This window comes from Podarcis filfolensis (assembly GCF_964270895.1).
Source record: "Podarcis filfolensis genome assembly, chromosome: 9".
Lineage (NCBI taxonomy): Eukaryota > Metazoa > Chordata > Lepidosauria > Squamata > Lacertidae > Podarcis > Podarcis filfolensis.
This window is the reverse complement of record NC_139610.1, coordinates 41,903,062-41,930,528: the sequence shown is the minus strand read 5'-3', so window position 1 is coordinate 41,930,528 and position 27,467 is coordinate 41,903,062. Positions and strand designations below refer to the sequence as shown.

The window sequence follows — 27,467 nt, the reverse complement described above, 5'->3', positions numbered from 1 at the left end:
GATGTGCTGAAGTAGGACTAAAGCGACTTCCCAATATATGCATATGTTATTTAGAAAGATGTGGTCCACCAGCAATCACCACCTGATCAGTGAAGAGGGGGCAATTATAATCTCATGGTACTGTGGTGGGTGGTGAGGTCAAAATTTTGCCCCCTGTCACAATGGAGATGCAAATATTTCCTTCTGTCTCACCCAGTGAGCAATGTTCAAAATCCCCCAGGCACCAGACTCGTTTTGCGACTGGCGTGCATCCAATTGTGAACAGCTGAAGATGTTTTGCTTCCAAGTTTGGCGACTAACGTCTCCACCATCTTACTGGTGCACAGCAGCATTTTCTGCAGTGGCGCACGTCCCCATGCCAGTCAACTGGCCGATCTGTGGAGATGTCTTGTCACTGTTCTGGATTGTTTTATTCAATGTTTTAATGTGTTGTAAACCACTTTGAGCTCCACCTCCCCTTTAAAATATAAAGTGGTATATAAATGAAAATAACAACAATAACAGCACCACAACAACAGTCCCTGTTGGGGGGAGTTGATGGTGACTAGTCAGTCTGTTATGGCGACCAAAACCTAGGTTTAATGTGCTATTTGGTGATTGGCTTATATATCTGAGTTTCTTACACTGTCAGTGAGCAATTTGATTGGCAGGAAGGGGGCGGGAACCATGTATGCCTGTGTGTGTGTGTGTGTCTCCATGAGCCTGTATATTGGCATTTGGTGTCCATGGGAGTGTGGGTGGGTGTGCTTGTGGTGGCTACATCCAATGCTGGCATGCAGCTGTTGGAGAGTTGCCCAGGATGCTCTTCCAACCATTGAAGGTTAGCCATCCCTGTTTTAAACTGATGTACAGTTCTGGGATAAGAAGCAAGACCCAGCTCTTGGTGGATTCTCGCATGGTTCAGTTTCTCTCTCTCTTCTTTGATTTGTGAACTCCATAGCTACATATTTTGCATAAGCTCTATGTTGTTAGTCTGAAGGCCACTTTAGAACAAAAGGTGGTGTTTTTCAGAGGAAAAGTTACTGGAGGTTTTATATTCTAAGGCTCAGTTGTTTTTCGGAGGAGGTGTATCTTCGATGCCAACATTCTTTTTTTCAAATATGAGGTTGATCATGTGTGCTCTGTACAAAGACCTGATTAAAGCCGGTGGCCAATAGACTTGGCTACAGTAAATGTAATTGCATCGTGGTAACAGTGTATGTGTGGAGCTTGTTGAAAGCATAGCCTGTGTTGGCGATTATTCAAAGGTCTGTCTTGGGAGAAGGGGAAGTCTGATTGCCATTGGAAATATTTTTTTATTTAATTCTGTAAAGCTCACTTCCATGTGTATCTAGAAAAATTGCACCTTCACACCCTGTTAGTGAATGCATGTACGTGTTAGAAAAAATTCAGAATTCCATCTGGGCTGAAGATGGTAAGTATGAAGTTGCACTTGTTACATGTGGTTTCAGTGCATTGTTTTAAGAAGTGGGAGGAAGAATACTTTGAAGCTATTAGGCAGACATCTGGTCTGTTGTGTTTTTCAGGTTTTTTCTCTTCCCAAAATGATCTGACGCAGCACTCATAATGTCTAAGCCCTGGAAGCTTCGCTATACTGAAGAATTTCCTTACAATTGGAAAAATTGCCTGGATTTGCGTTAAAGAATTCTGACCCATTTTTCTTTCTCGTGTTGAAGCTGAACTGTGATGTTGTTCATTAAGAAGCAACATTAATTGCTAGCAAAGCACCCTGTGTATAGGTGACATTAAAATCCATTAAACAGATGCTGAAAACGCTGGGGAGAAACTCCAGTAGCATCTCTTGTGAGTAGCAGGTCAACTTTGTCCTGTTGGGACTAGCAGATTTGTCTGCTTGTTTTTAAGGTCCAAGTAGGTAACGTTTATGTATGCTGGGATATCTCCCATCTCAATCTGGGAGGCAGTGTTGGCTTGTTGGTGTTGAGATGAACCCTGATGCAATTCTATGAGCTTGATGTTTTGCTCCTGTTACCTGTGTGAAGAGCCAGCGATGTGATGTAGTGGTTAGTGTGCTAGACCAGGCCTGGGAGACCCAAATTCTCATCCCTCTTTAAGCATGAGGCTCCCTGAGTGACCTTGGACTAGACACACACTCTCAGCCTAATGTCCCAATCCTCATAAGTTTGTTGTGCAGAAAAATGGGCGTGGTTGAGAACCATGAACATCACCTTGGAAGGAAAGCTAGGACATAAGTATAGTAACTAAATGAAAATATCCATTGGTCATCCCTATATCCATAGTTGCTGTACCCTATCTCTAAAACTCCCTTGCAATACATACCTAGTCCCCCTCCTGGAGGCTACTGACTGCCATTTTATTTAGGTGGGCCTCTAGCTGGAGTAATCTCTGCTCTCAAGTAAGGAATAATTATCTAGGCTTTTTTCCATGTTGTGTTTGTGAAGTTAGTGCCATTATTGGTACTGGGAGGGATTCGAGATAACGTCAGTGGTTCCAGTGATAGGCTCTGCCCGTATGTCCCAAGAGGTAGCCCACTTATCCTGATGTCCCCCAACAGTGTGTGGCCACAGAGAAAATGAATTGGGCATTAGATGTGGAAATATAGAAAAAAGGAGATATGACCCAGTCTGAATCAAGTTGCGCAACATTTATTTTCATTCGCTGTTACATTTGTGTCCCATCTTTCCCACAAGGAGCTTAAGGTGGTGTACGTGGTTCTCCCTGTCCTCATTTTATCCTCACCACTTCGTGAGCAATAAGCTAGAGTCAGCAGCAGTGACTGGCCCAATATCACCCATTGAGCTTCGTGGTAGAGTGTGGATTTGAACCCCTGGTCTGCTAGGTCCTAGTCGGACTTTCTGATCAGCACACTGGCTCAAACAAACTGCAGTAAATCTGTGTCTGGGTTGTACCACTTCAGACTGCATGTGGGGGCTGGATGGCTTGATCCTCTATGCTAAAAGACAGTCAGTCAGTCCTGTCTCCCTACTTCCACATAGACTAGCTTAGTTGAGCCTCCTCTCTGACGTCTGAAGTGGATTTGGGAAGAGGTCATCGACAACTGAACCTAGCCTTTTACCTTGGCTTTTTCAGAATGCATCATTTGCTAATTCTTCAAACCCTTCATGTTGGCATTCCTCTAAAGAACTGAAAGTGACTTATTCTAACGAAAGCTTGGCTTGGAAAAGCAAAGTGTAGCTCAGCAACTTTGCTCCGGGGCAGTTTCTTAAATTACAAGCTGCTTGCAAGAACCTGTATTCATGTAAACAGGAAAACTCTCAAGGGGACACATATATATCATAGCACTGTTTATCTATGCATATGTAACACTTTTAATTTGGGAAGTGCTTTGCAGTCTTTTATTGTGTTTGCACTCAGAACAACCTTGTGGTTAGGTCATTAACTAATCCAGGCTTGCATGTGTTCAGCACAGATAGGGCTACATTTGAAAATCCCCTTTTAGTTTTGTTTCAGTGCTTGTCTGTTCATTTGCATGAATTTGAGATGCACAGTCCTGGTGAGAGAGATAATAAAAGTGCTTTCCAACAAGGCAAAGTGTTTGGTTCCAAAACATCTGGAGGACACCAGATTGTCAAAGGATATGATAGAGTGTCTGCATTTCTCTACATGCTAGGCGACTCTATTTCTAAACGCACAGGTGTAACTCCTTCCTTTGTTCATTTATTCATACATTTCCCCCCCATCTTTGGACAAAATGCCTATTTGTGGATTGAAATTCAGTACATTAAAAATCTGAGATTCTTGTGGGGACGTCCATTACCTGTTCTGAACAGACACCTATCAAGCTTGCTACTTAACAAGGAGGCTTCAGCTTGTTAGAAGTGACCTTCAGTAGGAGTGCCTAAAAGAAAATTCAGTATGAGGCTTAATAGAGTAAATTTCTATTAATTTGTAGTTTAACCATCCCTCACAGAGCTACAGTTCCCGGCAACCTTAGCAAACTACAGTTCTCAGGATTCTTTGGGGGGAAAGCCATGACTGTTAAAGCTGTATGAGTGCTTTAAATGTGCAGTGTAGATGTGACCTTAGACTTGTGACAGTCAGCAAATAGCTGTGAAAAGTATTTTCAGAGCGTCTCATCTCTCCCGTGTGACTAGTTACATGCTGAGGCCTAGAGTCCTTGGTGTTTTGGAGAAGAGGGATGTTTGGCTGACCTTACAGGGGTTGCCAGTATGGCTCCCTCCATAGGTTTTTGGACTAGAACTCGCATCAGCTTCAGCTGGCAAAAGCAATGGTTGATGAGAATTGTAGTTTAGCAACATCATATTAGCACTGTATTAGCTTCCCCTAAGCTGGTTTGAAAAGAGGAAATCATCTTGCACTGCGAAAAGTATTCAAAGACAACTAATCTTTACAGTTAAGCCCTCCAAAATTGGGAAACACTTGACTTGTCCTTTCGTGTATGTGGATTATGAAAGTCTTATAATTATATGGTGACACAGCATATTTTGTAAGGGACAGCAATGGTAGTTGCTGTGCCAGTTTTTTTCCAGAAAGGGATTGCTTTAAAAATAGCAGTAGAAGAAATGTTACTTCAGAACAGGAGTTATTAGCTGAATTGCAACTTAACAACAGTTTCCTCTGAGTGTGATGAGTTCAGTCTTGTTCCTTTGAACACCAAAGGCTACTTTCAACATGATGTATTTCCTGTACAGAAAGCACCAATATCTAGAAAAAGGTGGCATGTGTGTACAGTAGTTTATATTTCTGTTTCTCTACATATATGCATGCCAGGAAAATGTGACTGAGTGCAGCTTTCTAGTATGTGTATACATTGGCTGCCTTTGGAAGTCATGATGAACCATGGTTTATTGTGACAAAAATATGTCAAGCCTCCCTCCAGGTTCACGTGCACCCTCTCCTTTTACTTCACAGCATGTTGCCTCAAGGAGAACTTTGCAAGTTTTTGCTGCTTTAAAAAAAAAATTAACCACAGTGTGCGCGGTGTTGGCTGAACCAAACAAGTTGTGGTTCAGCTTAATTAGGGTCAGTGACGTGGGATTTCTGGAAGATGTTGACTTGGAAAAATATCAAAAGTCCTAATTTGCATAGAGTGAATTGCATAGTAACATTTTCAGTTTGCATCAGAAAATGTTATGTTGGCCTAGAACAGGATCTAATTCAGCATGTTTTTTCACTTATATTTTGCAAACAAAGCTAAAAACTAGGAAACTTGCAAGTTTGCCTATTGCTGTTTTTGCAATTGTTGTTAAAGAAGTTGGGAAACAAATACACAAAGCAAAAAAAAATTTTCTACCCCACATCACTGTTGGTGGTCTGCTTAAAACAAGCTACCTCTCCACCATGATTTATGAAGTTGGCTTGTGTCAAAAAGAATTAATCATAGAAGATCATAGAACTATACGGTTGGAAGGGATCCCAAGAGGTCATCTGGTCCAAACCTCTGCAGTGTAGGAATCTCAACATGAGGTCTCCCATCCAATTTGAAACCATACCAGACCCTGCTTAGCTTTGCAAATGTGCTAGCAGTTTAGGGTTAACTGGGGTGGGGGTGGGGAGAGTTTCCAATTCTGCTACTGCTGCTGTGTTCTGCCAAGCTAAGCGATGGTTTAGCTCTCCCAGACAGACCATAAACCACAGGGCAAATCTATGCCCTAGTGCAAGCAGCAGAATAACCAGAGAGCAAATTTCACATGGATCCTGTATATTTGTGCCAAGTCTTGGTTTGGATTAGCATGATGCCAGAGTCCAGCCTGCCTCCTTACACTATAAAAAAGTATCACAATTGTGTAGAATTTGCAGGAATTTGAAGAGTATACATGGTACTATCTTTTCTTGATTGTCCACAGTGAATGCTGCATGTTGGAGGTTTGCATGGGCTTCGGAAGCTGGGATCTCAATATAGGCTTAATTGAGATTTAGAATTGTACAAAATGAGTTCTTTGAGATAAGTCCATTTGGAATTATAGTTTTGGCAGTTAGAATGAAGCAAATTTCTTCATTGTTACAGAGCCTTCCCCAGGCATGTATGTGACAAAGTTTTTCATTCACTATTCCTTTGTGGTATGAGAGATAAATGTGAGGGTCTGCCAGCCTTCTTGACCTCACGCTTCATTTTCAAAGCCTTTTTTCCCTACCAGGATGACAGCTGCAGACATTTTCTTTTTGGGTGGTGAAAACTGAGATTCTGAAAGCCTTTTTTTTTTTTTAAGAGATGGGTATTATGGGTTGCATGGAAGTTCTTGGCATTCACCTGCTTCCTCCAAGTCTTTTGTTGTCCCTCTTTGATGGTTTCAAATGTAGTTATAACAAACTTGCAATAATGGTGCTTCTACTAAGAGTTAGCATGCCACTAATATCAGTTTTACAATTTATTTTTTTAAACATTAGTGTAAGCTTGTTGTTGTTCTGGGGCAAAGGTTTGGCTCACCAAGTTGAATTAGAGGTTTCATATCTGGGTCACATACCAAACTGGGACCATTTTTTCTTTTTAAGTTTCCCCAAAGGGCTCATTGGTCTTTGTAGGAGAGCTAGCATAGGGTCTAAACATTGAACAACAAGCCAGTCTTTCTGTGTCTGATGAAGAAAGCCTGCCAAGCTGAGGCAAATCAGAATCAAAACGACTTGACTCCTTGGTCAGACTCTCATCCAAGGCCCTGTGCCACATCATTTCACCATCTTCAATGTGCCAGCTAGGCTTGTAAGATAGGGGCTTGTTGGTCTAATTTTCTTCCATAAGAAGTGGTCCATTTGGCTTTCTCACTGCTTCCTTTTCAGCGCCCTGCTTTTTCGGTGGCAGGGGGCATTTGCTTGGTGACAGCTGAATATATCCTTTATTTTATTGTTGCTGAAGTTGGGCTGTGTTTGATGCCTGCCAGATGTTTCTTCTGATTTGTTTATAACACACACACACACACACACACACACACACACAGACAGTTTTCTTAACCATTGGGGGGGGATCCTTGATAGGTATATAAGCAGGTTATAAGTATTTTAACAAGGCTAGTCCCAGTGGCTTATTTAGGAGCAGGAAGGCTGCACCAGAAGGATCAGAAAGCAAGCTAGGGCTGATACATTGTTTAGCACTGGCTTGGATGCACATACAGGATCTATGCTCTGTTGCATGTGAAGAGGCTGCAGGTAAGGAAATGATATGGAGGCAAAAGTGAATTGTGGGATACTTTCTGCAGGGCAGGGCAGTCTAGGTGAGGGGCTGTTGAGGTGACGTGGGCCCAGGAACTGCACACTCTAGAGCAGTAGTGACTAAGTGAGCAGGGCTTCTTCTACTTTGTTCTCAGACACACCCAGGCTCCTGCCTTCTTGCATTTAGAGGGCTTAGCAATCTGGTTATGTGCACATCAAATTTATTCTGGAATCTAACCCACGTACAAAAACAGATGTTCATAAAACATTGATGCAACTTCAGTTTTTATGTAGCGTAGCGCTGATTTCCAGCCCCCAGTGGCTAGTAAAAGCCAGTGACCTATGCTAATGTAGGCCTCTGTGGCCTCTTTGGAAGTGGGGGCAGCACCTTGTTAGACATGTTGAGAAGTGGCGCTGTAATTCAGATGAAGATAGATTTGTCTCTCGGAGCAAATAATTTTATAGTTCCCTAATACGTAAATGCTCATTTTTGCAAAAACTGAATAGGGGGATAAAGCGCCATCTACAACATGTAACTGAGACCTTAAGATGTATAACCTTGGGGGTTTTTTGCTATGTGGTCCGAATTCAGCCTCTCTCTTTTTTATTTGAGAAAAGTTTTGTCATTGGAACTCATCCTTGGATGATGCTTTAAGACAACAGTGCTGCCAGATTTGAGAGAGCCCTGAATAAACTGCCTTCTGGGCTCCCCTACTTGCCATTCTGGCTGCTCCACTGCTGCCACCACACTGTCTTCCCCACTCCCCCACATACACCTTGCAATGCTCTGTCTTACTCTCATACTCTACCAGGAAGCTGGTAGGGCTCTTTTATTTAACATTTATCAGGTGGGCAAGTGCAGTAGCTGTGGCTGAGACTGCAGCCATGGACACCATTTTCACATCCCCAGAGTGTCTCTGAACCACCAAAGATGGCAGGTGCGGCTGGAGCCACAACAGAGGATTTGCTGCACTCTGTATCTGCCCCACTAATGGTTGGAAAAGAAAAAAGGATGCTGTACGATAACCAACATCTTGCCCATTATACTAGATGCAGGTACCCTGCTTGTTCCCTGTTCACCATCTGCTTTGGCTGCTGTTCCCCATTATCTGCCTTCCCATTTCACTCTCCTCTTGCTTTCATATGCTAGAGGAAAAGAGAAGGATTGTGCTTTTGTTTTTAAACTAACCACAGTCTCTTGTGACATCTGAGCTCAAAAAACCATGGTTGTAAAATCTGGTTATTGAGAACAAGCCTAAACTTGGTTTCAGATCTTAGGTCCCATTAACCATAGTTCATGCAAACCACAGTTTCTTGAATCTGGGTGGGCATCATGTGGAGCTCTGCTTCATTTGAAGGTGGCATATTTTTATTTTCTTCTTTTTCTTTTAGGAGGAGGAGGAGGAGAGGGGAATAGAAGCACACAAGCCTGAGGCAGGCAACCACAATTTTCTGTTGCATCTGAAGCTGGATTGGAGGGGGGGAATGTCTAAGGATATGTTGTGAAGTGTGTTTTGTGACCAAGCATTTAAGAGCTGTGTTCATAGCTGAGCCCAGGGTTTGTAACAATGCACTTGTAATATACCACATTGGAGTTGTTGCCAAATTTGGGCAGGTCTAGTCTTGCCTATCTCAGGCAGACTTTTCTACTATGATGCATGGCTCACTTTGAATTGTAATTGAACTGCCATTAGCAATGATGTCCTTTGTGCCATCTCCCATCAACCTCCATTGAAGAACAAAATATCCAAGGCCTAAGATACTGGTTTTGAGATTATCCATTTCTTCTGAAACATTTGTGTTACTGGCATTGACCATTCCACATGAGAGAGAAAGAAAACTAAGGTTTAGGATAATGATCAGAAAGCACTGAAGAAGTGGTGATCAGGCGTGCTGTATAAAACTTTTCTGTGGCGTGCAGCCTGTTGGAACTTTTGATCTGTTTGAAGGCTTGTTTGTTCTTTTGCTAATATGATGAATGCTTTGAGGATGGTGATGCAGGAATTAAGTGTTAGTGCCCTGCCCTGAGGTAGGAGGTGTTTTGAGGGCGATGACTGGAATGCACTGCTCGCTTAACTGATGGAAGAAGCTACCGGTATATATTTGCTGTAAGCACTGTTGAAGCTGCATAGGGCCTTACTAATTTTATGGGATAAAGGTCTTAAATTTCTGATAATTAGAACTATCTAAAAGGAACCGAGAGGGCTATTTTAAAAAATACAGTCTGTATCAAATTTAAGGAATTTGATGATCAGGTGTACCTGTTTTTATGCTTATTGTGTTGTTTTTATGATGTTAGCAGCTCCGTGCCCGGCCTTAGCCGGGGAGGGTGGGATACAAATAAAAATTTATTATTATTATTATTATTATTATTATTATTATTATTATTAAATAAGAGAGAGTGAACATTTTAGCTCTAGATTATTGCAGTAAAGTTTGGTAAGGAGCAAACTTCTAACACCCTGTTATCGAGTTATAGATTACCATCTTGTCCTTATTATAATCTGCTGAAAGAAATTGCACTGCTGAATAATTTACTGTATTAGATGAAAGTCATTAAAAATTAATGCATGTATCTCTTATGGCTTTACAACATTTGTGTCTCCAAAGAAGATTTTTAAAAGGCAGGGCAAAAGTGTAGAGAAGCAATTTCTCGATATTCGGATGCTAGTTTCTTGGAACTCCTAGCATTGTAGAGTGCACGAAGATGAGGCACTGATGTTAAATCCTAAAGTGGACATATCTGTGTTGCAGTGTCTGTTGTTGCTGCTCTAAAAAGAGCCTGCCTAAGGAATGGGATGAAAAATCTATCTGATGGTATCTTTGTATTAGGGAAGACTTTGTTGACATATAGTTATTGATAAATAGCATGGTAAAATACAACATGCACATATTGCTAACACTGGAAAGGAAGTGAGGAAGAATGTACCGTATTTTTCGCTCTATAGGACGCACTTTTTCCCCTCCAAAAATGAAGGGGAAATGTGTGTGCGTCCTATAGGGCGAATGCAGGCTTTTGCTGAAGCCTGCAGAGTGAGAGGGGAGACCCTGCCGCCAGCCCCGCAAGCTCCGGGGACAGTGGGGAGGCGCAGCGCGTCTCCCCGCTGTCCCCGGACCTGGTCTGAGGGCGGGCGGCAGGGAGAAGAGCGCTTCTCCCCGCTGCCTGCCCCGCAAGCTCCGGGGACAGCGGGGAGGCGCAGCGCGTCTCCCCGCTGTCCCCGGACCTGGTCTGAGGGCGGGCGGCAGGGAGAAGAGCGCTTCTCCCCGCTGCCTGCCCTGCAAGCTCCGGGGACAGCGGGGAGGCGCAGCGCGTCTCCCCGCTGTCCCCGGACCTGGTCTGAGGGCGGGCGGCAGGGAGAAGAGCGCTTCTCCCCGCTGCCGGCACCACAAGCGCCTGGGGGGGAAATAATTTTTTCCCCCTTTATTTCCCCCCCAAAAAACTTGATGCGTCCTATGGGCTGGTGCGTCCTATGGAGCGAAAAATACGGTAAATCCATTGCAAAACAATCCAAGAAATGTAGAGGGGACAGAAACCCCATTGGTCAGGCCCTGCCCAATGGTAGAAATGGCCACTTACAGGACTGATGAGAACACACATGCTCAACATTTATCAGGAAATGTCCTGAAGCCCTCCCAGAATTCCTGAACGAGCCTTCCAGAAAGTGGCTTGTTCTCCAAAGTTTAGTTTAGTTTATTAGCTGCTATTGCTTTGTGCCTTTGTAGCTTGGTGAATGTTGGGGTGGAGTGCTCAAAAACTGAGAAGGGTGCTGAGTTCATACATAATACCAAACCATAATTAAAACAAACCAAGTCTGGTAAGCCAGCAACAAACCATGGCTTCAGATAATGGTTTGTTGGCAGTCATATTGGGCAGAATTAGCACATACTGCTAAGAAGAACAGAATGGCCTGGTTTGCACAAGACGTTAAGCTATGCTTTATTACGCAGTAACTTAGCATTTTGTGCAAACCAGGCCATTCTGCTCTTTATTACCCTATTAACATATTGTGGTGATCTGCCATGGATACAGGAGCACCTTGTGCTGGTCAGATGAAGCAGGATTGAAATGTTCCGTCTGGCTTTGCTCATTTCAGAATGGCTTAAATGCTTAAGTTTTTTTGCCAGGGAAGTGGCACTGGTTGCTGTAAACAATAATGTTGCATGAATGAAACCAGTTCTCCTCACGATCTTTGATGAACCCAAGTGTGGCTGCTGGGGTGTTCATTCTGCTCTTGTGCTGATACTATGGCCTTTAAAAGTGTGGTCTTTAAAGAAGAATCATCCTGGCTCAAGTCAAGGCACATATTGAATCTGATCTTGGAGTGGTCACTAAATAACTTGTACTTCCCCCAACTCATGCCTTTTTAGCTATTCCCTTACACACCTTGAGAGCAATGGGGTTACCAGAGCAGACAAGGACTTTTTACACTGTCTCATGATTGGAGCCTGGTTTATTACCCATTTGTGCTATGTGACCTAAGCCACAGTTGCCTTATTTGAATGTAATGAACTCTGGCTTAATTTATGTCAGCATCTCCACACTGAAGCCAGCATGCAGTAGTAGGAGGAGAAAGATAAGAGAGGAGCCCGTAGCCACTGTGCTTCTCTGTGGTTTCATGAAGCTCCCAACAAATGTCTGAATGTGACGGAAGATTGCAGTGAGAATTTTAAAAACAACCTGAGAGGCAATACAGAGAGTTGTTTTTCAAAGATCTTGGCAGTGATTCCATTCTTAATTAAAGAAAAACTTTTGAGGAGGGTGGGAATGCCCTTTAATTTAGTCAATTACTCACTGTAACTAGTAGAATTCAATAGAATCTTGTTATAATTTGATAACTCAGATTTGAAGCAGAAAATTAAATTTACAGGCTAATGGATACTGATTAACTAGAAATACAATTTATTGCCATGAAACACTGCTTAAAGCATTTATTGTTTCCTTTAGCTAAGGAAAATGTAACTCTGAAAGCCCAAACTAAAAATTGTCCTTGGATCTGATTGTGCTCTTGCATGAGCAAAGAAACTTCTACTTGAGAGGGGGTGGCTGATTTCAGCACCCACCCAAAAAACCCTAAATTTCTGGTTAACACCATTTTAGCAACGTGGTTAATAGTGGTGAAAGGAGTTTTTAAAATTGGCTTTAAAAACAATTAAAACCATGGCATTTTGATATTACAGTGGTACCTCGGGTTACAGATGCTTCAGGTTACAGACTCCACTAACCCAGAAATAGTACCTCAGGTTAAGAACTTTGCTTCAGGATGAGAACAGAAATCGTGTGGCGGTGGAGGGAGGCCCCATTGGCAAGTGGTACCTCAGGTTAAGAACAGTTTCAGGTTAAGAACGGACATCCAGAACGATTTAAGTTCTTAACCCGAGGTACCACTGTATAGTGTTATACCTCTCTTCTTCCTGCTTTTTTAAAGATACCTCAAAATGTGTTACTGTGATAATTAAAATATTGATTTAAGAATTGGGTTATATTGGAGCATGGTAAGGTGACTTAATGGTAATGGGGTGGCGCTGTGGGTAAAACCTCAGCACCTAGGACTTGCCGATTGCATGGTCGCGGTTCGAATCCCCGCGGCGGGGTGCGCTCCCGTCGTTCGGTCCCAGCGCCTGCCAACCTAGCAGTTCGAAAGCACCTCCGGGTGCAAGTAGATAAATAGGGACCGCTTACCAGTGGGAAGGTAAACGGCGTTCCGTGTGCTGCGCTGGCTCGCCAGATGCAGCTTGTCACGCTGGCCACGTGACCCGGAAGTGTCTGCGGACAGCGCTGGCTCCCGGCCTATAGAGTGAGATGAGCGCACAACCCTAGAGTCTGGCAAGACTGGCCCGCACGGGCAGGGGTACCTTTACCTTTTTAAGGTGACTTAAACTGAGAAAGGCCCATTGGTCCATTGAACTCAGTACTGTCTACTGACTGGCAGTGGTTCTCCAGGGTTTCAGACAGAAGCCTTTTCCAGCTGTTCTTGGAGATGCTGGGGTCAAACTTGGGACCTTTTGGCATGCAGAACATTTGCTCTACTACTGAACCTTATGGCACTTCCTCTGGGTTATAAAATGGCACCCTCACAAAGGCCATAGTGAATGTGTGCCGAGCTTCGTACGATTCCACCACAGCTGCTGTGCCATGCTCAATGGTTTGAATGGAACACAGTGGAATGCACAAATGGGAAGAGTGCAGTTCTCCTAATAATGTGCGGAAGTCCATTGCAATTCCTCTTGCAGCTCACGATAGAAGAGCAATGCTTGGGTAGCACCAGGAGCCACCCATCTGGAAGCAGCCTGAGATAATATCACTTGTTATAGCCAGAATCCAGCACACAGAGAGACATGCTTAAACTCCCTGAGGTCTGTAGGCATGAGCACAACTGATTATGGGTTGGGTTGTGGCCGCTTGCAGATCTAGATGTATCTGCTGTTGATGATCGCTGTGCGGCAGCTTTTCAAAGTTATGTCAACGCAGCATTTTTTGCACCAGTACAGAACAATTGAGGCTTTTCTGGGTACTCTCGCCTAAGCGATGACACTAGCTGATTCAAGAACAATGCTTCTTGCCTTAGACATTGTAGGTTAGTCATCAGTGACGGGTGGCAATGCTTTGAAGGCGCAGGGAAGACAGAGGAGTGTACCCTCTCCCCGCCCCCAAGTGTCTGCAGTTCTTCAAGATCTTGCAACACAGTTTCACATATTCACAAATAAAACTACATGCACTCATTGTTTTTAATGACGTTACCGTGACATTGTGCTCTCAAGCATTTTATGTCATGCTGAGTAATCAAACAATCCCAAGCTGATCATCGCATTTAAAGTGATGTAAATTGTTTTGACTGAGTATAAACCATAAGAAGCCTATAGTCTTGCAATTGAGTGGTTAGTTTAAATCAATACTTGAATTTTTGCCCCACTCCCAAAAATGTACTTGAAGACTAGTAGGTCTGTACATGTAGTGAGCTTCATACAAGACACAGATGGTTGGAACAGGATAACATGCCAACCTTCAAACAGGCCCAGATGTTATTGGTGGGACATGGATCAATTGACTCTGAGAGGAAGGAAGAATGAGTTCAAGAACCTTGAGTCAGTGTGTCTGTGATTGTTGCCGTGTGGAGGCCATTTTAAGTTGTTCTTTTATGTGGTGAGCCATATGTGTGCAGTAATTCGTCATAACTACTACCAACTTCTTTGGGAAGACACAGATTGCCCAGTCTTGGGGGTGAGCTCTTTTAGAAGAACAGTTTACCATGCGATGACTGCCACATCCATTAGTTTAAAACATCTCCCATGTGCTATCTCAAACATGCATACCCAACCTAAGAGTCCTCCTTGTTTTCCTCTTTATATTTGGCAGGGTAAAACCTTTGTTGCTGCAGTCTTTGCTGGTTTCACTGCCATTGTTTCAGCTTTTCTCTTCTATCCGTTGTTTTTGGCTGTTCTGTCTGCTTCGCTGCTCTTGAAATGGCAGACTTAGCTCCTCTTGAAATATACAAAAGTACAACATGTCCCCTTTTAGCATTTAAGATGTTGTCAGTTGTCACCTTCTTGTTGCCACGAAACTCCTGCAGCTCATGTGCATTGTCAGAGGCCTGCTTTTTGTGTGGCATAGAATTGTAGAGTTGGAAGGGACCCCACGGGTCATCTAGTCCAACCCCCTACAATGCTAGAATTTCAACACCCATCCAATTTTATTTTATTTTTTAAAAAATTAATCATTATTTTTGCAATTGTAACAATAACAATAATCCAGATGTAAAACATACAACTGATTTTGAGTTCCTTTCCCCCCTTCCATGGTTCATTTTATAATTTTCTTCTCCACTACATATTCTGATTTTCCCCAATATTTTCTTTTTCTCAGTTTTATATCCCAATAATTCTTACTGCTGAAATTACTCTAATACTATCCAGACTGAAGCCATAGCAAATGTGCTAGCAGTTTTATTGCTGCATTGCCATTGTGAATGTGATCTGCCACATGCATAAGCCTAAAACAATTAATGGGTGATAAAATGACAATAAGCCACAGGTTTATCACACAGGAATGGAACACCTAACAAAGAGTTAATACTTAAGTTCTCTAGAACTTACTTTTATCTGTTTCCATTATGCATTCTTTATTTTCTCATTAGTAGTTCTGCAAGAGGGGGGAAACACTAATGGAAGAGGAACATCTGAACTCAGATCTTAATAACTTCCTAACAAGCAGTGGCAATACATTTAAATGAAGAAAGTGCCTTCATGTTACTGAGGTCCAACTAAGTGTTTCAACTTGTCCTGCTACATGTTTTCTCTGAGGCTTGTTTACCCTATTGTACAACTCAAACTTGCCTATCTTGTTGGGCAAGTACTGCTAAGATTCCAAAACTGCAAAGTGAATGATAGTAATATTACCAAAGCACATTCTTACAGTGCGCCATCTATGGCTATTGTTACAGGTAGGTAGCCATGTTGGTCTGCCGTAGTCGAAACAAAATTTAAAAATTCCTTCCAGTAGCACCTTAGAGACCAACTAAGTTTGTTACCGGTATGAGCTTTCGTGTGCATGCACACTTCTTCAGATACTTCATGTGGTATCTGAAGAAGTGGGCATGCATACGAAAGCTCATACCAATAACAAACTTAGTTGGTCTCTAAGGTGCTACTGGAAGGAATATTTTTGTTTTGTTTCATCTATGGCTATTGTCATTATGTGTGCATGTGTGCAATTCTGAGGCAAATAGCATCATAGCAATCTTATTCTATCTCTCTCTTTCGTAAAGAATAAGCCAGCTTTGGGAATGCTGCCCCTTTGTGATTATTTTAGTGTGCTTTTGGTAAAGTAGGAGAGATCAGTGTACTTACAGTCTAAATTCTAAATAAGTATATTCCTAGGCTCCATGCTTAGATAAGCTTGATCGTAGACACAGAAAACCTGGATTAAAATATCACCAAACTTTGTATTCATTAGGTTAGCAAGTCATTATCTTTCAGATTCCTATTGGTACAATAGAAACAAATGCTGGAGTGAAAATAAGATTAGGACTGTAAAACTCTGTGGCCTTGATCAGACAATAACCGGCATTCCTACCTTCCTTCTGAGGCCATTGGTCTTTAATGCATGAGTCCATAATGATTCAGAAGGGTCTGCACGTAGGGCCAGATCACATGGCTTAAAGATATTGACTGTGAAGATAAGTCATGTAACATTGACCATAGTTTGCCTGGCAAGGAGAGAGGGAATCAACATAAAACCACAAAATATATATTCAAAATAAAAAGAACAACCCAGTAACGCCCCCCAAAACACCCATGTTTCAAAAGGGCTTTGGATGTCAATCAGATCATCTGAAGGCCTGGTTAAAAAGGAACATTTTTGCCTGGTGCCTAACATTTTGCCTGTATAATGAAGGTACCAGGCGAACTTCCTTGGGGAGAGCATTCCACAGACAGGGAGCCACTGCAGAGAAGGCCAGTTCTTGTGTTGCTCCCTCCGATCCTCTCAAGGAGGAGGCACACGAAGAAGGGCCTCAGAAGAGGATTTCAGGGTCCAGGTAGGTTCATATGGAAAGAGGTGGTCCTTGAGGTATTGCGGTCCTGAGCCGTTTAAGGTTTTATAGGTCAAAACCAGCACTTTGAATTGGGCCCAGAAACCAATTGGTAGCCAGTCCAGTCGGACCAGGATCGGTGTAATATGTTCTAATTGTCATGAGCAACCTGGCTGCTGAATTCTGCATCAGCTGAAGTTTCTGAACCATCTTCAGAGACAGCCCTATGTATAATGCATTGCAGTAATCTAGCATTGAGGTCACCAGGAAGTACACAAATGTGTGTCACTTAGCAAGCCTCCAAACTATGGTTTTGAGAACTAGGAATATATCCACACTGGACTATGAAGGGCTGGGAACCACAGTGTATTTGATCTTTGTTTCCCTTGAATTTATTCATGGAAAGGGATGGTGGTTTGCTCTCATTTTGTCTGGAAGCAAGAATTTTCCATTAAGGAAAATTTTTGCTTTAGTGCTTAAATGTTTCTTTCCAGGCCCCCGTTGTTAAATTTTCCAAGTTGCTATCTCTGTTTTGCTTTGTCTTTGCTTTCAGCATAGAGGCATTCTTTTAAGAAAGTTGGGCTCAAGTTTGGAACCAGTATTTATAAACAGAAATCTAAAGGGGGAAGTGAAGCAACTCTCGTGATTTAGTAATATCTCATTTTGTTATGAAAATGCAGCTTGAAAGGACTCTTCATTATTGGAGTTGCCCTGTTGATTTCAGGGTGGGGTTCGCATTCATGACAGTATGATTTCCCTGCTGGTTTTTTTTTAAAAAAAATAAAGCTAAAATTAGAAAGCACAGTCCAATTATAATAGTCATGTTTGCATTTTTCCCTTTCATTACACCTTATATATGCTGTATCAGTTCAAAGAGCAAATACTTAAACTGGATTAACTTGTTTGAAACTTCAGGTATGTTCTTTCTTCCCAGCGCCTGCAATTTGCATCTCTTATTACAAAACTTTGTGTAGTATTACTAATAAATAAACTGCTTCTGCAGTTGATGGCTGGCTGTCTTTAAAGCAAATTTATATAAGTGTTTACATATCAGCTCTGGTTGGTATTTGAGAGGGATCTGGCAAAGCTCCTGCCTTTTTGAACAGATAAACAGTTAAAAAAAATATTGGAACAGCTAATACATAATAGCTGCAAATGTTGGTAATTATGTAATCATAGAATTGTAGAGTTGGAAGGGACCCTGAGGATCATCTAGTCCAACCCCCTGCAATGCAGGAATATGCAGCTGTCCTGTATCAGGATTGAACCTGCACGATTCTCTAACCAACTGAGCTATCCAGTGGTGTTTAGTTGATTGTGTAACCTTTTATAAATTACCCAACATAGGAATTATGCAGCTAATGAATTATGCAAAGAACAGATTGTCCAAAAATTGTTCCACCCCTTTAGAAGTTCAGCTAAAAGTTGACATTTCTACCATTTGTGCTTCTGTAATAAATGCTTCTTTTCTCTTATGCTCCTGTCTTGTGGCTATCTGACCTTTTGTGCTTTTTAGGATTAAACATTTTCACTCAAAAGAAGAAGAAAAAAGCAAGCAGAAATTCTCTGTATGCGTTTTGCTCATCATAAATAATTTCTACAGCATATTAAATGTAATTTTTCAACCTAGCCCAGTGAGGTTGCTCCCGTTGTTCTCATTGCACAGGTCCTTCATGTTTCAGAATTTGTTAAAATTTCAGAACACATCCAGAATATTTGGCTGATTAGTTTAATGTTGGTACAGTTTGAGTGCAGCATGTGTCCTGCCACTTGATGGTTTGGTGTTAGCATGGTTTTTATATCATTTCACAAATGTCCAGGATTAGTTTTATGCTGTGATGGCTGGAAAGGGTCAGGGTGATGCAATGACCATTTACCAGGTGGTAACTTTGTTATAAACCACAATACTGGTGACTGGCTTATTTACCGTATTTTTCGCCCCATAGGACGCAGCGCCCCATAGGACGCACCTAGTTTTTTTGGGGGGGTGAAATAAAGAAAAAAATTTTATTCCCCCCCACCGGCGCGGGGCTGGTGCGGGGGAAGCCCGAGCTTCCCCCGACCCCAGCCCCGAGAACAGCCTGCTATCCGCAAGCCTAGGGAGCCCGGCGGGACTGCCTGCCTCCCTTCATTTTTGGAGGGGAAAAAGTGCATCCTATAGGGCGAAAAATATGGTAGTTATTTTCTACAGCTAGTTATCATTTGTGAAATGTTCTTCTGTATTCTCTCAGTGTTAAATCTTTTGGGAAAATATGAGTATAATTTTTGCTACCCTTTTGGCAAAAATAGTTGAGTAAAATGTTCTTTTCAAAGTGCAATTCTCCATGTTCATGTAAAGTAAAAAAAAAGTAAAAGTAAAAGAAATTTAGGATAGCCATGTTTTATTTATTTATTAGATTTGTAGACCATCTTTTTACAGCAAAATCCTCCTAAGGGAACCTATATAAAAAGGAATAATACAATTCCATATTTTTGGAGGGGAATACTTGTATCCTGATTGAAACAGCTGTGAAAACTTCCAGTTGTTTTGAAAAAAGATAAGCACTGATGTCCATTTTAATGCAATTTTATCCTACCAACTGAATTCATTCTCTTGGTTTTCTTTTCTTTAGACCATTTTCAGATTGATGATTGGTATTTGATAAGCATCTCAGTGATGCCTCTTTAGACCAGCCGTTCTTAACCTTGGGTATCTAGATCTGAGATGTTCTTGGAACTACAACTCCCATCATCCCTGACCCCTGCTCTTGCTGACTAGGGATGATGGGAGTTGTAGTCCAACAACATCTAGTAACCCAAGGCTGAGAAAGGATGCTTAGACAGTGGCAGAGGTACATGGAAAGGTTTTACATTATTGGCAGTTGTGCTAAGTTTATAATAACATTCTCCCTCTGTTTCTGTTTCTGCCTCCAGACATCAGACACTTGAATGAGCGGTAAATGAATGCATTTGTACTATTAGAGTGGGCCTGAGATGACGTACTTTTGGTATAGCTAACTCTTGCTATAGGTAGTGTCGAGGCTTGTTCTGAAATGCAGTTTTGATGACTGTGTGGAAATTCTAGAGTGCACAATGTAGCAAAATGTATGCTTTGTGATTTTTTGGAAAGCTGAGGCCTTATGAAAGTGGCAGTGCTTGAAGGGCAAACCCATTCTGTGTTTTTTTAAAAAAAATAATATTTATTACTTTTAAAGATTACAAAAAGGAAAAAAGGAAGGGAAAAAAGAAAAAGATAAAAAACAAAAAACAATACAATACAATGTATAAACAATACACAACACAACACTAACACAATAAACTAAACAAGACAAAGCAAAAACAATTTAAAACACACATCATACCATTTCAATATCATATCTTACATTCACTTGTTTCAACGACCTCCTCACACCTCCCTTTTTGTATTCCACTTCTATTAATTGTTTCAGCAATTCCTTTCCATCTTTCTCTATTTTCTGTCATATAGTTATCTTAACATATTTTAACCTTATTTTCCCTTTAATACTCCAATAATCTACTTGTACTTAATTCCTTCTAACATTTCTACTAAAGCCGTATAGCTTCATTCCAACATTTTTCTAACACTCATTAATTTTACAATATTTCCATAAATAGTCTTTAAACTTTTTCCAATCTTCTTCCACCGTCTCTTCTCCCTGGTCTCGGATTCTGCCAGTCATTTCCGCCAATTCCATATAGTCCATTAACCTGGTAATCTTCTGTCCGAGGCTCTTAAGTCTTTTCCAAGTCCCTTCTGCAAATCTTCTTCGTGTTTATCCATGCACTTTACTTTGTCTTCTACTGATCTTATTTTTATTTTCCTTCCTTTGAGACTGAAGAGTAGGTCTCGGGGAAACTCCCACCTAGAGATGATTTTATTCCTTCTCGACAGGGCAACCAAATCTCCGTAGTTAAAACTAAGATCCAAAAGATATTTCGGGACGTCTTTCAAAATTTCTCCAAGTCTGAAGGCCCTCACAATTTTAATCTCTTCTTGACCCAAGCCCAGGTCCCAAAAATCAGCAAATTCCTGTGTGAGGGGATCTATCAAACTTTCCTTCTCCAGTTCAGGTAGAGCTCTGATCCTCGAAATCTGATTTTCTTTAAATTCAATCATAGAAGGCATCAACTTAGGATCATCAAGTTGCATCCGTAAGGCTGGGACTCTCTCTCTCTCCAGTTGTGTTACTTTAGGTTCAACAACAACAACTTTCTCCCTAGCCTTCTCCGCAGTTTGCCATGTCAAAGTAGATTCCTGTATCAATTTCTGAATAGTTTCTGTATTGATGTTCACTTTTTGTCCCAAATTATCGATTTTGGTAGTTACCACATCCACCTTCTTGTTAAGCTGTTCCAGTGAGTCGTTTATCTTACTTAATGCAACCGCTAAGGCCTCTTCTGTCGACATTCTTAGCCGATTCAAGGTCTGTCCCAGAATCTCTCAGCTTTTTATCTTGCAGCTGGAAATTCCCCCAGCTCAGCTCTTATAACAGTTTCAAAGGCTTCCTCTAGAGGGAAACAGTTTCTATTTGTATTGGTCCTTTTAGACACATTTCAAACAATAAAATTAGTTTCAATTTTCAGTTACTTTTACTCCTTTTTAAACGCAGACGGAGACAATGGAAACAATGTATTTCTCTTATTTAACTGGCTGTCAGTGAACGTTCTAATCACAGTCAATGAGCATTCTAAAGCACGTCAGTCCTGCTGGCAGCCCGTTTCCAGGACCGGAGCGGTGGTATTTTAACTTGTGTTCGCTCTCTCCTACAGGTATATTCAGTCCAAAACTTTCCCCCCCTCTTCTCCTGCCACCAAGGGGGGTTTAGTATTTTTTACCGATGGAAATTTAGTCCTTTACAATAGACTTTCTGCGACTTCAGCTTGCATCCTCATTGCTTCAATCTATTTACAAAAGGGGAAGGTGGACTTCCTGTTTTGGACCTCCCCGTTTCAACACCAAATTAAGACGTTTAAAAATCCAATTCTCCGCTCTACTCACGGGTAGTTGCTTTAAGATCAAATTGTCCACAGGAAAAAGTCAGCGCTCTCCGGCAACAGCTATGCGGCTCCGCTCCGTGGAAGAAGCAATCAATTCGAAGCACCGCGCCGCTCACCCCACGTCGCTCCGGATCCCCGAAACCGGGTTTCCCCGCGAGTAGGGGAGGCGCAAAAGGTGCCAGCCGAATCCCACATTCACAGGCTTCACCCGCCTGTGATTTTTAGTGGGTCTCCGCCTTCGCCGTGGCGGCCAGACCCGAATTTCCACGAGGCAAATTCCTCCCGATCAGAGGAATTCCGCCATTACCGGAGGCGCCAACCCGGAAGTCTGGGCAAACCCATTCTGAGGGACAGTTTTTAAAAAGTCAATACAGTTGTGCCTTGGGTTACAGATGCTTCAGGTTACAGACTCCGCTAACCCAGAAATAGTATCTCGGATTAAGAACCTTACTTCAGGATGAAAACAGAAATCACGCAGTGGCAGCGCGGCGGCAGTGGGAGGCCCCTTTAGCTAAAGTGGTACCTCAGGTTAAGAACAGTTTCAGGTTAAGAACAGACCTCCAGAACAAATTAAGTTCTTAACCCAAGGTACCACTGTATCTCTCCCCAATCTCCTGCAACTTGTTGGAAAAGAACAGACAGCTTCTCCATTCTCCGCCACCATCCCAGTTAGGGACAGTTTATAGTTTACATTGTTCTGAGTGAAATTAACCCCCTCCTAAAAAAGGTTCTTCTCCGGTCTGCCATTCTAGTTTCCACTAACTGCACCAAGACTCCTACACCATGGGATGTCATCTGCTATATTCTAATTCTAGTATGTATTGCACCCGTACTTGTAATGAAGAGTTGAGACATGCACTTGGAGTTAACTAAGGCCACAGCTTGTATTTAAGTACAACAGTGGCAGGTGTAAAATTGAAGCAGAAAATTCTATGGGCTGTGCAGAGACTAGTTCAACCCTCCATAACCTAACCAGATGTTTTGGACTACCACTCCCATCTGCCCCAGCCAGCATGGCTAGTGGACAGGGATGGTGGGAGTTGTAGGCAGGGGTGGATCTACTATGAAACTAATGAATCTGAAGCTTCGGGGCCCCTAATCCCCTAGGGGCCCCTGAAGCAACTTTAGTCCACATTGCTTACAATTTTTCGGTCTAGGAGACTCAATTTGAATGGTGCAACTCAAATTGATTCATCTTATGTTATATATATTTCAACAATCCCGAAGTTTGAGAGCCAATAGCACAGATGTTGTAAAGGTGTGGTGATCTGCCATGGAACAACAGCATTGAAGAAAACAGTGGTTACCCAGACTGCATTGCTGGTTGCAAAGGGGCCCCCATGACAGTTCTATCTTCAGGGCCCCCAAAATGTAGGTCTGCCACTGGTTGTAGTCCAACGACATCTGGTCACCAGGTTGGAGAAGACTAGGGTTCTGCCCGGACACTGAGGTCCAGTGCTGAGGGCCTTCTGGCTGTTTTCTCACTGCGAGAAGCCAAGTTACAGGGAGCCAGGCAGAGGGCCTTCTCGGTAGTGGCACCCCCCCTGTCCCTGTGGAACACCCTCCCACCAGATGTCAAAAGAGAAAAATAACTACCAAACTTTTAGAAGACATCTGAAGGCAACCCTGTTTAGGGAAGCTTTTAATGTTTAATAGGTTATTGTATTTTAGTGTTTTGTTGGAAGCTGCCCAGAGTGGCTGGGGAAACCCAGCCAGATGGATGGGGTATAAATAATAAATTATTATTATTATTATTATTATTATTATTATTATTATTATTAGGTGAGCCTAGCATTGTTTCCTTCTCCCCTATCTTTTTGGCCTTTCCTTAAGTATGACTTCCATGATTCTGAGTGTGTGATCCATAAGAACATCTAGTCCAGTATCCTGTTCTCACATTGGCTAACCAGAAGCCTAGAGGAAGCCCACAAACAGGACCTGAGCACAATAGCACTCTTCTCCAGTGGTTTCCAACAACTGGTATTCACAAGCATACTGCTTGTGACTGGACAGTACTGAAGCTGATGCTTTGCCCTCCCATTGGTTCCAGCTCCTTGAAATGGACATAAACATGTCTCTGGATCCTCATCAATGTTTATGCTCAGCACCAAATTCATGCAATGCCTTGTCATTTAACCTTCATTGGTTGGTACCGCCATAATACTAGATGCCAAATCCACCTGCTTTAACTGTGCATAGTAGGTGGATAAGCCTGCTTCGCTATGCCAATTTGATCTGCAGGTAAAAAAAAAAAATCCTGCTCTAACCCTAAAGCAAGTAGCAAAATCTGCATGGGAATAACAGTTGGGTGGGAAGTTAGTGGGTGTCTGGATGATCAGAAAGAGGTGAATGGGCCTAAGTGATAGGTTTCTGTGCTCTTTTTTCTCTCGCCTCCATATTTGTTTGTGGGCGGGTGCATTGGTGTGTTCCATGCTTGCCCTGGCATGCCACATCCCTATCTCAGGCTGGCTGCGGTGCCGCCCTCCACCCTGTAGCATTCTGTGTTGGAAGGAGCAAAATAGTCAACAAATTTCTGTGTTTGTAAAAATCTGCATCTAAGAAGTGTTCAGTGCCAGCAAAATCAAGGTTGAAGAATCCTTCTGAAATAACTTGGGGCGAGCAGATGGACCAAAATCACTTTCATTCTGAGGACATGGCCCCCAAAAGTCCTAATCAGAAGAAGTCACATCTACACCATTTAAAGCACGTGGCTTATCCCAAGGAATAATGGGAGCTGCAGTTTGCTATGGGTGCTAGAAACTGTAGTTCCATGAGGAGTAAACTACCATTCTCGGGGATTCTTTGAGGGAAGCCATGTGTGGTGTGGATGTGATGCATTCCTTTGCTATGGAATGCATTTCGCTTCTGTACAAAGCATGAGGCATTTTTGTTGAGTGATTCTGCAAATATTTTGTATGCCGGTATTTGCCAAGACTCATCTCCTTCTGTTCAGTTGGTTGGGGTGGATTTAGACAAATGTGTCACAGTTCAACTACACAAACCATGCTTTGGTGTTGCATGTGAACTACACCAATGGCGAATTGTGGTTATGCCTCTGAAGTTAAGCAAACTTCTTATTGGCTGTTACCTGACCTGATTACCTAGCAGCCCTATGTATGTCCCCCTTGAGTTCTTTTGGAGTAAGGGCAGGGCACAAATGTGGTGCAACAAGTGAGGGTTATGATGCAAAGAATTCTTAAGATGTACAGCATGTTAGCCCATGATGTAACCACATTCAGTTCTTCTCCTTCAGTAACAAATGATAACACAGCATGTCTTCAAGAGAGGTTCAACCCCCAGAACCTCGTATTAGAAATTGATTGCCAGCAACATGGTTTCTGGTGCTTATATATATGATTTTTATTTAAGAATTTAATATCCCACCTCATTCCTAAGATTCCCGGAAGCGTGCAAACAAATGAAAATCAATATTCATAAAGCATAATGGACATTAAAGAGCAACAACAGAAGCAAGTAAATCCGTTTGAACTTCCACCTTACCCATTAAAAGCCCTTCTGTGTAAGGATGCTTCGCTAGGTTATCTGAAAGCCTACAAAGTTGCAAACAGGTGTGAGCTCCATAGGCAGCTGACTTCCTTGAATAGGGACTTCTGTTGAGAAGGTCCTCTTTGGCTTATGATGAGCAGAAATTTGGATAAGAACAGCCCTATTGGGTCAGATCAAGGGGTTCATGTTGTCCAACATTTTGTGCCTGCCAGAGAAGCACACAAGCAGGGCATGAAAGCAACATTCTGGACTTCAGTGATGCTCTATGAATAGGGCTGCCTTTGAAGTCTGCCTACAAACTTCACCAGGTTCACAAATCCAGCCGTCAGAATGCTTGTGGGGATTGATCATATTCTACCAAACTACCATCAGTTGCTTTGGTTGCCATTTGTTTCTGGGATCAAGTTAAAATGTACCCTTTAAAGACCTGAACAGTTTGGGACCAAGTTCTACATTTAATAATAATAATAATAATTTGAAGGTTCCTTGTGACACAAGTACTTTTGATGAAGGATGTTAGTAGCAGTGTCAGAGAACGTCGCAAAATATGGTGGGAGGTATCTAATTAGGATGAGTTTGACAGAACTACACATTATACAATTTGCGTTGAAGCAGTGTACACCTTCGTTATCTCAAGAAAATACGTTGGTGCAAATTTTAAGTATTGTGGTCTTCCAGACCATGTCCCCACCCCCAGTTGTACTTATTAATGCAGTTGTAGTGGTGACTTTGACCATCACTTGCAGAACTGAAAAATGCACAATATAAACAGTACTTGGAAGGGGAGGGGGATAACCAAAGCTTTGCAATCTTTTCAGACAAATGAATGTGTCTCTAAAGCTTTTTTTAAAAAAAAAAATATCTGAGTCTGTTTTGTGTAATTGCTGTGCAGCAACAGCTTCCCTCCCTCTTTCTCTCTTTTGAATGCAGACAGTGGCTTGACCAAACTGTCTGATCCACTCCATTTTCTGTCTCTGTCCCCTGTGTATTGCTTCTGTTACTGTATGAATATGGAGCAGTTGAAGTCACTGACTTGGCTGAAGGCCACTTTGTGCTCTGTGTATAGCTTCTGTGAAGACCACTTTAATGAACAGTATGATGATGTGATTCAGAGATAAGCAGAGATTCAGCTTGGATGAACGGTATGTTATTCTCTTTCTATCTTGCTTTCTTCGCTGCTTCAAAACCCTGCTTAAATACTTGATATCATCTATTTTTCCACTCTTTTCTCCACCCCTTTGCATCTCTCTCTGGAATCATTTTCCTTTCTTCCTTGTTAGGCAAACTGATGCTGCTTTGATAGCTAAAGGTCTGCCTCTGTTAAGTAACATCCGTTGCGCGAAGAAAAGTCTTGTTCAACAGCCTTGTAAGTTAAGATTGATAGACGATCACTGTGTAATATATAGTATAATAATCCATGTAATCCATTTTGCAGCCCCTAGATCCATTGGTATGAAATAAATATAGATGTAAATAAAGTATTGCATTATAACTGAGCTTATGACTTTCCTATTTATACACGGCTTTGAGTTTTTATGTAGTAGGTTTGTAAATACCGATTATTATACATGGATGTGTCTGATTCTACTAAGACAAGAAGCATCAAATTCATGAATCCCTGGATGTTATGTGGCTTGTGGCGAAACACAAACTTGTAGTGCAGTCTTATGCTGGGTTTGTTCACAGTTGGCCCATTGTAGCCAGTGGTGTTTACTCCCACATGAGTGTTTGAATCGCAGCCTTAAAGAAATAGGACGTTGCAACTTTACTTCTAGTTTTTGAACATGCGTGCCACCACTGAAATAGATAAATGGATATTTTCTGAGCAATTTTTTTTTTTAATGTTTAAACCATGGATTGTTCATTACATAAAGATATCAGTGGATCTACTTGGAGTTATGACTTAGTCAGATACTACTTTGAGAAATTTTGTCATTTTGGAATACTTTTAATATTTCTTTTCATGTCATTGAAAATTATTCCTACATATATTAATCCTGTTATCCTGTCTTTGTTAACTGTTTTAGTGTTTACACATTTTATTTCTTAACCGTAAGTAATAGTTAATACTGGCTCTGTGTGTGTGTGTTTGTTTGCTTCAGTCTCACTAGTCTTTACATCTAGTGTAAAGTGGACTGTGTTGTCCTAACAGGGAACACGAAGGATCATATAGAGGTTACAGTTGCAGTGGACAAAAATCTAAAAAGTCATCCAGTGATTGCTTTAATGCATCTTGGTGTTGAGTTGTTATTGATGATGGTGGGATTAGAATGGGGAAACCACTTACTGAGCATAAAGTGTGGTTCTTGTTGGACCCTGGACCAGCCATTT

General features: G+C 41.9%; 1 protein-coding gene across 4 annotated transcripts in view; it reads left to right on the top strand.

The window, feature by feature from the left end:
* Positions 1 to 27,467, top strand: part of GAB1 (GRB2 associated binding protein 1) — an 82,237-nt gene that overhangs the window by 12,393 nt on the left and 42,377 nt on the right. Inside the window, exon 1 of one of the 4 annotated variants that reach the window (XM_083571269.1) lies at positions 26,230 to 26,278. The exons of 2 other annotated variants lie outside the window; for them this stretch is intronic. The gene's annotated coding sequence lies outside the window, so the exon portion shown is untranslated. Of the gene's footprint in view, positions 1 to 26,229; positions 26,279 to 27,467 lie in introns of those variants that run through there. One more of the 4 variants, XM_083571268.1, reaches the window with a different exon arrangement.